Here is a 15,725-nt window from a genome sequence, read left to right on the forward strand (position 1 = left end):
GTAGGCATTGGCTCGATAGCATCTGAATGTGACTCGAGTTCCTATAGCTTGGTTTGAACTTCTTGCAACTCAGTGACTGAAGACTTAGGAGTAGAAGTTTCCTGATTGACAAATGTATCTAGCATTGTATTAGGTTTAATGAAAATAAATCTCCTATAATCTTCTGGTTCCTTTTTCCTTTTTTTCTTTGGTCCTTTCTACAAACTCATCAACTTTCATATGTGCACTTTCTATGACTTTGTGAGTAGACAAATTCAAACATCTATATGCTTTACTCCTGCAAGAATATCCCAAAAATATTCTTTCATCACCCTTCACCTCAAATTTACCTTTTTTAGATTCTTTTAGAATATAACACTTACTTCCAAATAATTTTAGGTAACTCACATTGGGTTTATAGCCATACCATAACTCATAGGGGGTTTTGAATGAGTCCTCCTTTAGTTGTACTTGGTTCAAAGTATGAACTATAGTATTGATAGCTTCCTTCCAGTATTTGATAGCAATATTCTTTTCAATCATTAAATTTCTTGCATAGTCCATGATAGATTTGTTCCTCTTTTTAGCTATTTTATTTTTCTCTAGAGTTCTAGGTGTTGATACCTATCTAACCTCAAAAATTTTAGTCTTTTTATTGCTTTAGATTATGGTAAAAGCAAGTTTTGAAGGGACCTCGAAACCCTTTAACAAAAAGAAAAAAGATAAAGCATTATAGCCCAACCAGGTAAAACCTGCAACAAACTATAGAACAGTATCAAAATCAGGTTTTACAGAGACCTAAAACCACTAGAAAAGTCCAAGAACAAACTAACCCAGGTTTTTTAGTCTTTTAATTATTTCCTTCTCTACTTTGGCCAAATACCATTTGAACTTCTAAATGCTTCTAATTTTTCTCTCAAATACATGACAGTCATCATTCTAGAGTAATTATCAACAAAAGAATGAAGAACTTTTCTCCAGTATGGCTTTCAATTCCAAAAGGTCCACAAAAATTAGTCTGGACAATTTCCAAAACTTCTTTAGATTGATAGTTATTACTTTTAAAGCTAGTCTTTCCCATTTTACCAATCTAACAATTCTTGGATAGACCAACATCAGGTTTCTTTATACTAGGAATGACTCTTACTTTCTTGAATTTGCTTATTTTCACCAGATTATCAAAGTTCACATGACATAACCTCCTGTGCCATAACCAACTTTCTTCAAATTAAGCAAAAAAGCATGAACATTCACGAAGTTCAAGATAGAACAAGTTACCTTTAGTTTTTATACCTAATCCAATCAGCTTTTCTTTGTCATCTAGTAGTCTTGCTTTTTCATACATGAATTCCAATTTGAATCCAATATTAAGTAGTTGTGCCACACTCAACAAATTGTGTTTTAGACCTTCAACCCAATAGGCATTGTCACATACAAGTTCTTTGGTTAGTGAGATTATTCCTCTTCCTTTTATGTAACAAGGTTCATTATTACCAAATCTCACACTACCACCATCATAGTCTTCAAAATATTCAAACTTTGTTTTATCACTAGTCATATGATAAGAGCAACCACTGTCTATGATCCATGTATATTTTTGCTCACATGAGAGATAAGTGTCATTTTATCTTTCTCATCATTATCAGATTCATCTTTCATAGCAATATAAAAAAATTTGTCTTCACCATCATAAAAATCATTAGAATCCTTAACCATGAAACATGTTTTCTTACCTTTTTCCTTGAATGATTTGCAATCTTTCTTGCCATTGTACTTGTGACCTTTCTTCTCATCCTTATTTTTCTTGTTTGGGCACCTAGCAACAATATGTCCAATTTCCTCACATGAAAAGTAGATCAAAGGAACCTTACCTTTGTATTTTCCTTTGCCTCTAGAATATTTCCTTGCTAGCAGAGCTTCAACCACCTCAAGATCACTGTCAGAACTCTGTTCTAATTCTTCTTCACTTTTTGACTGAGATTCTTTTATCTTTTTTCCCTTCTCTTTGAGTGAAAGCTTGGCTTCAAATGCTTATTCAATGTTCTTGAAAGCTAGAACATAGTTGTCATAGTTATCTAGCTCAAATTCAATCAATCTTCCTACTATTGCTTCTAAATTTATCTTATGATTTTCTTCACATCTTCTTTCTTGAATTGAAAAAAATATAATTTCATAAATGGGAAGTAATGTTCTAAGAACTATACTTACAACTATTTCCTCCTCAATGTCTCCTCCAGAAGCCTTGATTGCACTGACAACTACTTTGACTATTTCAACATATTTGGCAATGTTTTCATCCTCTCTCATCCTCATCTAATCAAATTTTCCTCTTAGACTTTCTTATTTGGCTCTCCCCACATTATCATCACCTCCATATATATCTTTCAGCTTGTTCCACATCTCAAAGGTAATTTTTCAGTCCTTGACATCATCAAATTCTTCATAGCTTAGGGTAGATGCAATGTTTATCATCATGGTGTTATGAGTCTTCTTCTCAGCAATGTCATTGATAGATAGTGTACCAAAAGGAGTCACATATTCTTCATCAAGATATCTCAATCCTATATCTCTAATGGAAGCTAGATGGAGTCTCATGAGACCTTTCCATGCTGAAAATTTGTCCCTATTAAGCCTTGGAATTTCTCTCTTGTAAGACATCCTGATCTTTAGCTTAGATCCTTGAAATCCTTCTTGCAAGCACCAAAAGCTCTAATACCAATTTTTTAAAATATAGATGGAGTAATTGAGAGTGGGAGGTGAATCAATTACCACAAAATAAAATCCACAGATCCATTAAATGTCTTATAAACTTAGTTATTGTTGTCACTCGATAGCCATAGACAAAAATGTTATAACTTGATAGATGTATGTTATCTTGTTACTGATCATTAGGCATTCACAAAGATTTAACATGCATGTATAAAAGAAAAAACATCAACACAAGAGACACCACATTTAACATGGAAACCCAATATGGGAAAAACCACCAAGTAACTAGCTACCAATTTTCACTCTTCTGAAGTGAGCCCTGTTAGGAGCCAACCCTGTTAAAGGTTACAAAACACACTGTGAGGTGTGACCTTGTTAAAAGATTTAATCACCCTGCTAGGAGTGGCCTTGCTAGAGGACTTAAGAACAATTCAATAGAATTGTCCACCTTGTTAGAGGATTTACAAAAATGGCTATTAAACCAACTCTGTTAAGAGATTTAGGAACTACTGCTACAATGATGAGAAAGTAACAATAAGTGACCTAAATGAGATGCAACTAAACTTTGCTATTGCAGATCTTTGTTCTACTTTACTAGATCCTCTCTAATCAAATACACCTTTGCTACTCCTCAAGGATATCTGATCCTTCTTCAAAATTCACTCACACTTTCCTTTTCACACAATTAACTTACTTGCATGCTCATTCATTACAATTTAGATTTCACAACTAGACCTTTTATTTATACCTTACAAATTATCTAGTCAGCTCATTTACAAGTTACAATTACCAATAATCATTTCATCAGTTGGCTACAAACTTTAAATGAAACAATTAAACTTTATTTCCCAAAATAATGAAATCCTTCATTGGCCAACCCTACTTGGTAAACACTGCCCTAAAAATGATTTCCAGTGTTAACCAACTCACGATCAGTAAACACTGCAAACTCTGCAAAATCCTTTGGAGTTCGAGTGAACTCAATAAACACTAACTTTCCTTCACTGACCTTGTGAGCCTGGTAGAAACTAACTTCTAGACATTTAAACTTCCAAAAATGCTCGGTAGACTTTGTAAATCACTTTGTTGACCATCTGAGCTTGATAGACTCTAAGAATTGCCTTGCTGACCAATTGAGCTCGGTAGGCTCTGTCTAATTACTGATATGACATTTATGTAACATCAAAGACAACACATAATTGAACAATTGTATCCAACATAGATAGATGTTTTGAGTGTTGTCATTTATGGAAACATATATTCAACATTTTATTTATGTATTGAGAGATAGAAAATTGTCTAAGTGTTAGATAGTTTGCAACAGCACAGAGAGAAGATGTGATGTGTATGGACAACTCATTGAGAGTTAGCTTATGTATAGTTGAGAAAAGTTCTATCACAATGTCATGATGACATATTATAGTGCATAGGTGCGTACAAATAGTACAATTCAAGATATGATTGAAATACTAGTACATGTATTAAATAGTGCACAATAGAGCATACCAGTAATTAGAGTTGTACAACTTGAGGAATTACTTTGGTAACAAAACAATTACTAAGTCATGATGAACCATCTATATGGATATTATTCCAAAATTTCTTTTATATTATTGCAAGTGTGTGAAAGCATGAAGGCCGACTAAGAAGTGAATAATGAATGTGTGAGGTATAATTAAAGATCTTATATTGCGAAGATAGGAGTGCAACATATGTATGATCTATGTGACATTTATGATTGATGTGAAGTTGATGAGATGATATGTGAACTACATTTACTATATGATTAGAGCAAGTACAAAATATAGAAAATATAAATTATTGTTATATTTATTATGTATGGTTATATTTACTATTCAACATTGTTGGTTTACTTTCATATGCAAGTTATAAAGTAATTAACAATATTCAGTTGTTGAAAAAAAATTGTAGAATACTAATTTACACCCCCCCTCTTAATATTATCTATTTCTAACAATTGGTATCATACCATAGTTACTCTAAAGAAGTTAACAACTTGAGTAAGATCCATATAGATATGTAATAGTTGAAGAAAAATCTTGAAGAAGCTCTTAAGAAGATTGACCTTCTTACTAAAGAAAGAGATAATGTAAAAGATAGATGTGAAGATGCAAAAGTTTTCATCCGTAAAATGAAAGACAAGATTGATGATCCAAAATCTAGCAAGGAATCAATTGTGTAGACTAGTGACAATAATGAAGTAAGAAATCTCCAAAAAGAAAATGAGATTTTGAAACATGAACTGAAAATTGTTGAACTTAAGTTGAGTCTTAAGAAATATGGTGGCAAGAATGAACCTAAACAAAAAAATAAGAATGTAAACCTTAGATCTCAGTTAAGTCAAGTTACATATGAAGTAGATACTATCAAGATTGAGTATGCAAAATTAGAAAAATACAATATCATTGTAAAAGGAGAATTAACACAAGCTAAGCAACATTTATAGAAACTTTATTCTTGTAGTGAGAAGATAGATGAAGAGATATTTCATCAGAGACCTTCTTATGACAAGATAGGACTTGGATATTTTATTGGAGAGAAATCAACCAAGAAAGTTGAAATAAAAAAAGAGCCATATTCAATTATCAAATTCCCTAAGAAATTTGATCTAAGGTAGAATCAAGCACATCTAATGAAGTATCAAAGGAAGTTGAATTAATTGATTTGTTAGTGAAACATGAGGAACCTAAGAAAATAGAGCAAGTTGATAAACCTAAGCAAGATGAACCACCCAAGGAAGTAAGATGTGAGTTCAGAGGTAGATGCTTAATATGCAATAAATTTGGACATATGAAAAGAGATTGCATAGGTGAGTGTTTTAAACTTATTATTAATTTCTATTGTTATAATTATCATGGTTATGGACATAAAGTAGTAGGGTGTAAGAAACATAAGTTTGATGGTAATAATGCAAATAGTAGAATGTTTAGGAATACTAACCCTGTAGGTAATGAAATAGGTAGATCTCAAAGAAGATTCAATGATGGAGAGAAATCTAATGGAAAAAAGAACTAGTTTTTTTGTTACAAGTGTAACAATTCTAGACAAATTGCAAGAAATTGTAGAGCACCTGAAAGTTAGAATGGAACAAATCAGAGGATAAATCCACATATATGTCATTTATGTAATAAGTTTAGACACACAATGAGATATTGTAGAATGGATAGAAGGAATTTCAATAGAAATCCCAACTACAGAAGGAACAATAATAGAAATGACAAAAGGAATGATAATGAAAGTGATAACCATTAGAAGGAAGTAGTCAAAGAACATGTTGATGAATTCAAAAAAGAATTTGTGACATCTAAGGATATAGAAAGCTCTTATACAGTTTTGGTGGAACAACATTTTAATAGGCCTAATGAGAAATTGAAGTCACAGATTGTTTGTGACTCATCCTACCTGAATTAAGCTACTCTGGCAGATGCAGAGCATTAGTTGGTTAGAGTTGATGTTAGAGAGAGAGTTGGAAGTTTCATAATGAATAGAAGGTAAAAGACATAGAGAGAAAGCTATGATCAAGTGCACAAGTCTAGATATGGTCTCAGTGAGTAGGAATTTAAAAAATAAGCTTGCTAGTAAACATAGACAATATTTGAATTTGTGGTAGATACACATTTAATGCATAGCACAATTTGAAATGATTTAAGGATCATAAACAAGATTGTGTGTACCATTTGTTCATCTGAAGTGTCTTGAGTGAATTGAAGTCTGAAGAGAATTTTATGAAGCATAAAGATGCAGAAGCCCTAAAACATGATTTTAAGGTATTTTACAAAGTTTGAATCTAGCTTTTAAGTGCTTATAGTTATAATTCAATTTCTAGTTAGACATCTATGATATGAGTGATAGACCATGGTATGTGTTCAAGAAACATCCATTTATTTCACTTTTGGATGACCCATTGGGTGCATTTTTGTAAGTTCTAAAGAACGTGCTTCATGTTGAGGATATTAGAAGTTATATCCATTGTAAGATTTGAAGCATAGGAGATGAAGATATTCACAAAGATTTGGGAACCATGTGTAATAGTGACCTATCTTTGAAATCCAAGTATGCACACCTGAAGGAGTTGAGTTTAGTAAAATATATGTTTTATACATAATTTGATAATCATGATTGGTCCTGAATCATTCTTAGTAGGGTACACAATGATTTATTATGGCTAGGTGATGCACAAATAGTTATTGACAATAACCTAATTCTTAAGGTCATAGGTTTGAGCAATGAGGGATGCAATCCTGTAAATGAGAAGAATGTAAGAAAGATGGTTGAGACAAACCTAAATACAAGGTTTGATGGAAGAAACATGAAGGTAGCTCCATTTAGTAAAGTTATGAAGCAAGATATTAGGGTACAAGTTCAACCATAGATCAAGGGTTAACTCAATACCAACTAGATTTTTACATTTATCTTATGTAATGGTAGTTAAAGGGAGAAAAGTTAATCCAATTACTTTCAAAAGAACTTAAATAAAAAATTATTAGAAATGAATCAACTAGTCTGATATCTTGAGGAATTATATTTAATAGTTTATTAAACCTTTTATTAAATTCAAAAATGAGTTCATTAGGATTTTTATTTATGCTAACCAATTCATGTGAAGAAAATGAAGTGTATGTATGATCTCCAAACTTTTCAAGAAACAAGTCTACAAATTCTTGCCAACTTGATATAGACCCATCAAAAATTCCTCTATACCATTCAGCTACATCACTAATCAAGGATTGCACAAACAATTTCATAAAAATATCTTCATTATGTTGCTCAAATTCCTCAACTACATTTTTTAGATTGATAACATGTGTTTCAGAAAATTGATTTTCTTCCCCTAAAAAGGTAGGTATGGAAGTTCTCAAATCATTTGATATGGGATTTGGGTATCCAACTATCCCTATCAAATCTAATTATTTATATCTCACAATTATCATTGGGGATCTTACCCCATGATAATGGAAGTTTTGATGCCTTTCGTTATTTATCACATTTTTTATTATTATAATTATTTTTCTCTAATCCTTTTCAGTTTTATCTTTTTTATTCTGATTTTGATTGGGAATGCAACTAGTTTCTCGACTTTTTTATATAATGAATTCCTCCTTATAGTGTTAAATGAAGAACATTTAATTTTTTGAGGAGGATTATACTTATTTGACTCACCTTTTTCTCTTGTTGGCTTTTTTCAGATGATGTCATCCTTATTGATACCTTCTCTTTCCAATGATTCACTGGGAACCTTCTTTAGGGCTTTGGGTAATTTTTTAGAATATAATAAGATTTAAAGGGCTTTAGTGATTTTTTCTTAATCTTCAATTTCCTCATCCTCTTCTTCATCTATCTCATTATCTACATGATGATGAGTTTCATGTTATTCTTGATTAAGAAATGAACCTGCATTGTGAAATGGATTTTACTCTCCTTGATCATAATCCTCTTGATCATTAGCATACAATTCCCTTTCTCTGTCAACAAACTTCTTGCATCCTACGAATGATATATCAATAGTCTAATTGCCCTTTCTACTCCTTTGGAGTGTATTTGAGATATTCAGTTCCAAAATGGATAGACCTCTTTTCCCACATACATTTAAGGGATAAATGTCTATTAGACCTACACTTCTCAACTACTAATAGTTGATCATTCATACATGAATATATTAGTGAATTGTAGACTCACCACCTCACTTAAGAGGAAATAATAAAAAATAATTTGGGTTTCTTTCTCTAGTAGAGTATACTTTGAATAAGTTATTATTCCTTCTCTAATCTACCAAACTAAAAATGTATATTATGGGTAACCTCACAATGTGAATTCTGAGAAACTCTCCTTTGCAAAGTCACCAATCTGTTGGTTCTCAAAAAATTTTGTTCAAAACCTACAAGCATTGCCTGCTTGATGCTAGGAAATCAACACATTTTTGGTCAATGAAGACGGATGAAAATGTACTTACTCAAGCTTCACCCTCCAGGCTCTGCAAAACCTAGGTTTTTGTACCTTCTTATCTCAACTCTTATTGGGGAGAAAAATTACCAATGTAGATTTAAAACAAATACTCTTGAGTAGGAAAGTACTTTCTCAAGGAGAAATCAGGTGATAATATTTTTTAAAGTGAAAATTAAAATGTGAAGTAATAAATGTGAACAAGAGAATGAGACAAATAATCTCACCTTATACTTAATTGCACTTTTCTTTAGAAAAAACTAAAAGACCAATCCTTTCCTAATAGGAGAATAGATTCAATAAAGATGTTTGTTACAATCATCCAATTACTTGGAGAGAGGCGCACTTCTATTAATTGTTGGAAAGAGAACTTGAGATTATAAAACTCTAGTTAATTGAATTTAACTCTAATAGTAGTGAAGACCAATTACACAAAACCCATGCATAGATTCTACTTATCAAGGACTTATTTCTTTAATTTCAATCCATCAAGAACAATGTAAATCCAAGAAGATGATTTGCAAATGCCAATAGTTATGATTTATTCCCAAATTTTAGAAGAGAAACAAAGTATTTTTATTAAATCTAAAAATAAGTACAATAGAAAAGTGATTGGTTGCAATGTCTATCTCTATACTACAAATTCATATGTTTACATCTCTATCTATCTATCTTCTTATATTTATAAGCTCTTGGTATCCCTTCTTATAGAAAATGAAAGGACGCAAAAATTATTTAGACCTTTACAGAAAAAACTAACTAATAACTAATTGCAACCATTCACAAAATTTTACAATGATAATATTTTTAAGAAGTTTTGAAAACAAAATATCATAATTCTTGAATTATATCAAGATTTTCTTTAAAATGTTGGCTCCCTTCATCTTCAAACTTAGCCAAGATGGCTCTAACCTTGGATCTATCTTCTTCAAGCTCTAGCTCCTACACATCACTAATGTAGATAGCATAATTATTCTGAAAATCCTATGATGCTACATATATATGATTATGAACATCAAGTTGGTCATCCTCTATTGGTGATAAATATGGTTGCACAATTGATCTTGGCAATGCCATGCTCATTGTATGCTTGAACGGGCAGTCCTATGGTGAAGATTTTTTAAAACTAGCACAAAAACATAATAGAAAAATTGCAATACAAGGACAATCCAAGAGAATGTTTCCTTATAATGTCCTTACTCAACAATAGTCAATATAAAATGTATTTAAATTCAGCCAATAGGTCACATACACAAATACAAAGAAATTATTACATCTAATTTTATACTAATTTATGATAGAATGCAAATGTACTTAGCCTTAAATGCTCATGTATTTTTATTGGAGTTGAAAAGATATCTTCATAATTCAAATATTCATAAATTTGGTCTAATGAGTAGACATACTACATGCAAGTGTGAAATTGGAATGCCAATAAATCTAGTCCTATGAACTAGCAAATAGAGAGAACCATCTTGAATGTGAAATTGCAAAATTAGAACCCACTAAATCCTTATTGAGAAAAATTGCAAAATCAAAGGTGCCTTAAAACATCATTCTAAAAATCTCAAAATTAGAGGCACCTTAAGACATCATTCCCAAAATCACAAAATTAGAAGTACCTTGGAACATGATTCCCAAAATCACAAAATTAGAGCCTTCCTTATCATCTCTTTGTAAAATTGTGAAATTGGAAGCTTATTCATTTCCTCTTTATGAGATCGCAAAATCGGAAGCTTGACAAATGAACATAAAAGAAAAAAATTAACTAAAAGAATCTCAACGATCCATCAAAAAGCTTGGTGAAAATGTCTACTAGCTACTGCTCAGACTTGTAAAACTCCATATTTATTTCATCATTTTCAACTTGTTGCCAAATAAAATGATATATAACTTTTATATGCTTACTTTTTCCATGGAAAATAATATTCCTTGTTAAATCCATGGAAGAAATATTATCACAAAATATGGTAGTTTCTTCCACTTGTTCTTCCTTCAAATCAGCCAAGATCCTTCTTAGTCAAACTGCTTGAGCTATTGCTGCATTTGCTATTATATACTCAACCTCAAATGTAGATTTGGAAACTATGGGTTTCTTCTTGGAATCTCAAGGAATTATACTAGAACCTATATGAAAAACATAATCAGAAGTACTCTTTCTATCATCTAGACTTCCTCCCCAATCACTATCTGTATAACCAACTAGCCTGGAATTATATTTAGCAATATATAAAATACCTTATCCTTTGGTGTCATTCAGATACCTCAAGATTATTTTCACCACTTTTCAATATGTGTCCTTTGGATTTTCTATAAGCCTATAAATCAAACTCACTACATGCATAATATTTGGCCTAATTTCTCTTAAATACATTAAAATTCCAACCAAAATTTTTTTAAAAAATTGGATTCACATTGTTTCTGAAATCTTCCTCACTCAATTAGAGACCTAAAGTTGTTGGTGTTGGGGTTTCCTTATTGTTCAACATTCTAAACCTTTCCAAAATCTAATTGGCATATTTCTCTTGAGAAATAAAAATACCATGATGCATTTGTTTAACTTCTATTCCTAGGAAGTATCTTAGGATTCCTAAATTTGTTATTTTAAACTCATCCTTCATAGATTCTTTAAAATAAGAAATAATGAAATTATCATCCCCATTAAATTTTATATCATCAACATATAAGAAAACAATCAAAATATTACCATTTTTTGCCTTAATGTTAAGAGGAGGCTCGTCATCACTTTTGCTAAAACTATTTCTCAAAAAATATGAGTCAATGTAGTTGTACCATGCTCTTAATGCTTGTTTTATCCAATAAAGAGATCTCTTCATCCTATACACTTTTCCTTCTTCACCCAAACTTCATAACCAGGTGGCATATCCACATACACTTCTTTTAACATACCATTAACAAAGGAAGATTTCACATCTATTTGATATACATTCCATTTGTGTTGAGTTGCAACCACTATGACAACACACACATAATGTAAATCCTTAAAATAGGTGCATATGTCTCATGATAATCTCTACCAAACTTCTATTTATATCCTTTGACCACCAAATGTACTTTATGCTTATCTATTTTTTGTTCAACATTACACTTGGTCTGATACACCTATTTCTTCCAACATTTATTTGCATAATGACCAAACTTGTGACAATAATAGAATTCAACATTTCTCTTATTAGAGATTTTATTTCTTCTTCCTCCTTAGGGGCTATTCTAAGAAGTTCTTTCTCCTTCATGGCCAATTGCTCTTGCTAAGGTCTCTCCTCTAATATTTCTTTGTGAGGATCTGCCACATCCTCTTCTTCTAGAAGCATGTCCAAAGTTTTTTTATTTCTCTCTCCCTATCTCTTGCATTGGCTTGAGCTCTAAAATCTAGATCTTGAAAATAATTTGTAGACCTATTAATATGGTGCTCATGAGTATAGAAAGAACCCATCAACTAATTAACTATCAACATGGACAAGTCATTTGACTCTTCAATGGTAATCACTAGTGTATCAAAATTTTGAGGTAAATTCCTCAATATTTTTTCCACTACTCTTTTTTCTTCAATCTCTTCTCCATTATTTTTCAACTAGTCAATCAAACTAGAAACTCTAGAGCTAAACTCTATAATAGATTCATTTTCTTTTATAAGAAGAGAATCAAGTCTCTTTGAAGCATCTATAACTTCACAACACAAACTTGATCAACCCCTTTGAATGTAGTTTCAAGAATATCCCAATATTCTTTGGAATTACTAATATTCGTATAAATAATGCCTCTATTAAGGCTACTTGAATCAGAGTAATTAGTTTATCATCTTTCCTTCTTGTCTCTCTCAATTGATTATTTTGATTATTTGTGAGAGTGATAAAAAAAGAAGGGTCTATAGGATCAGTCAAACCATTCTTCACAAGATCCCACAAATCATTCTTTAACATGATGGTCTTCATTTTTCTTGTCCAAACATGATAGTTTTGTCCATTAAAAGACAATTTTCCTTTCAAAATCTTTCTCTCATCTTTGGCCATGTCTCCTCCTAAATAACCTCAAAAACCCAAAAAAATAAAATTCCCAAACTCACTAGGATTAAGGGCTCGATAGATCTAATACCATGTGAATATTTTGAAAGAAAAACCAAATAGTAAATACCAAAACAATGTTTGTAAAACCAATTTATATTTTCTTCCCAAATAGGGAAAAGTGATGGATTCATAGAGATTTCTTCTATGTATCCAACCACATAGAAAAATCCAAATCAAATGGAGATAATAAATTGAAAGGTGGAGATGTGAAAATTTCTTTCATATATTCAAAAGTGAAACAAACAAATTATAACTTATGATTTAGAGATGAAATTTTATAGTTTACAACTAATGGTGTTACAAAAAACCATGCATCACTCAGTGGATAACAAAAAAATACCTCAACTGATCTCTATGAGCTCTTACAATAGTGAACAATCATTTCTCTATAGACACAAAAAATAGTAAGCTATAGCTGCTACTAAAAATTCACTATGAAAATAGAGAAGCTTGCTCTATTTTCTTCTCGATCTTCTCTTAGTGATATATAAATCAAAATGTTGTCTTCTTGTTCTATAGAAATCTAGAAGCTTAATTGCCAAGTTATTAGAGACCTTCTTAGAAACTTAATCATTAAGAAAAGAGAGAGGCACTGCAAATATTGATCGATAAGTTATGGTGGAATAGAGGATTAGATTTTTGAATAGAAATAAATATTGTCCTAGTAACATGGTTCAGCTTCTCAAATTCCTCAAGCAATTTGAAGCTCCTAAAAAGTAAATGAGCTACTTAGGAAAGAATTTGGGCAAGAAATTGATTTAGTAAATCAATAAATTTAGTCATCAATTGTCTCTTACTCCCAATATTATTGATGCTTGGACAGTTTTCAATATTTTTAATTTAAAGTTTGATTATAAGTGCATCCCCATGGTCTAGGTGACCAATGATAAGATTTGAGAAAACTAGTCAAGATTCCATCTTTATGAAACAAATCACATTTTGGGTTGCATAAGGATTTCATAATTGAACATCACTATCATGGTCTATGCACATGGCTACCATCAAGTAGTTTTATTTTCCCTATTACAATATTTCAACAATTTGCTAAAAATGTATTTTGTATGCTATTAACAAAGGTGTTGAGTCATGTAGGAATTGAATATTATTAATTTCCTTCATGTCACACCTTTCTATCTATTGGTGATGGCACCGGCTTAATTTATGCCAAAAGTTTGAAAAAATGGTATTGAACCTCAACACAACATGGTATTTTTCAAATAGCTTGTGCACTTTGTATGTTTATCTATTGGAAATATAGATGGAGTAACTGAGAGGGTGGGTAAATCAGTTACCACAAAAATATTTCAGATCCCTTGGATGTTAACAATAAAATTGATTACTGTTTTTATTCGGTAAACACACAAAAATTGTTGTAACTCAGTAAAAGTAGTGTGATTTACTTATTTCTAATCTTAAACATTCACAATGATTAACTTGAAAGCGTAAAAGAAATAACATGAACACATGAGACACTAGGATTTAATGTGGAAACCCAATATGGGAAAAACATCAACGTAACTAGTTACTATTTTTTACTCTTCTGAAGTGAACCTTGTTAGGAGCCAACTTGGTTAAAGGTTACAAAACACACTGTTAGGTGTCACCTTGTTAGAGGGTTTAATCACTCTGTAAGGAGTGGCCTTACAAGAGGTCTTTAGAAAAATTCAATGGAACTGTCACCTTGTTAGAGGATTTACAACTAGCTATTAAACCAACTCTGTTAAGAGATTTTGGAATCACTGCTACAATGGTAAGAAAGTAACAATAATGACTCGAATGAGATGCAACTGAATTGTTGATTACAAATCTCTATTCTACTTCATGCTAGATCCTTATTGATCAAATATTTCTTTGCTTCTCCACAAGGATATCTAACCATCCTTCATGTTTTCTCACATGCTTTCCTTCTAAATCAATCAATACACTTGCATTCTCTCACATACATTAGAATCTCAATTTGACCTTATATTTATACCATACAAATTATCAAGTCAACTCAATTACAACTTACATTGACCAATAAACATTACCATAGTTGGATGAAATCAATACTTGAAATAATTAAACATCATATCCCCAAATCAAAAAAATCCTTCATTGGCTGACCCTACTCGATAAACATTGATCCTAAAATGATTTCCTGGGTTAACCAATAGAAGCTTGATTAACTCTGTGAACTTGTAAAATCCTTTAGCAATTGAGTGAACTCGGTGAACACTGACTCTGACCAACTTTCCTTTGTTAGCCATGAGAACTCAGTTAACACTTCTTTCTATGATAATTTCCTTCGACGCTCGAGTGAGCTTGGTAGACACTGTCTTCACAAAGTAATCTACAAGAATGCTCGGTTGACAAGGAAAATTGTCTTGCTAACCAAGTGAGCTTAGTAATCATTGACTGAAAACTGATATGACATTTGTGTAACATCAAAGACAACGCACAATTAGATAATTGTATCCAACATTACCCATTAAAAGTTACAAGGATTCCTCTTTGTTTTGAGTTTGAAAGTTGGTACAGTTGAGAATGCTATGAGATTCTTCAACCCCTCATTAACATAGAGTTGATAGGATATGATTAAGTAGTTTGTTTAATAAATTAACCAATGTATGGTATTATTTTATTTTAAGTATTTCCTAACCAAAATAAATTGTCACATTTGGGGAATTTTTTTTTTTTTAATTATGTGTAACTTCTCCATTAAGACCCATGTGACTCCTTTGTGATTTTTCATAAAATTATTCACTTTTTCACTATTTTCATATCATCCTCTCATGGATATGCTTTAAAAAAATATAAAATGGAGATATTCATTCCTTGTTCAATGAATCCTAGCTTGTTCCAAATCAAGAAGTCATTGTCTTAATTTGAACCTATTAGCATTTGGTATAAGATTGTAAGGGAAGATTGTTGGCATGAGTCAAAGCCAAATAAGTAATAGGTTCTCATGAGATTGTCATTGATGAGAATTTAGTTGTAAAAAAAATTGAG

Source organism: Cupressus sempervirens, chromosome 8 (genome assembly GCF_028749045.1).
Source record: "Cupressus sempervirens isolate cs-2001-9-10 chromosome 8, ASM2874904v1, whole genome shotgun sequence".
Classification (NCBI taxonomy): Eukaryota; Viridiplantae; Streptophyta; class Pinopsida; order Cupressales; family Cupressaceae; genus Cupressus; species Cupressus sempervirens.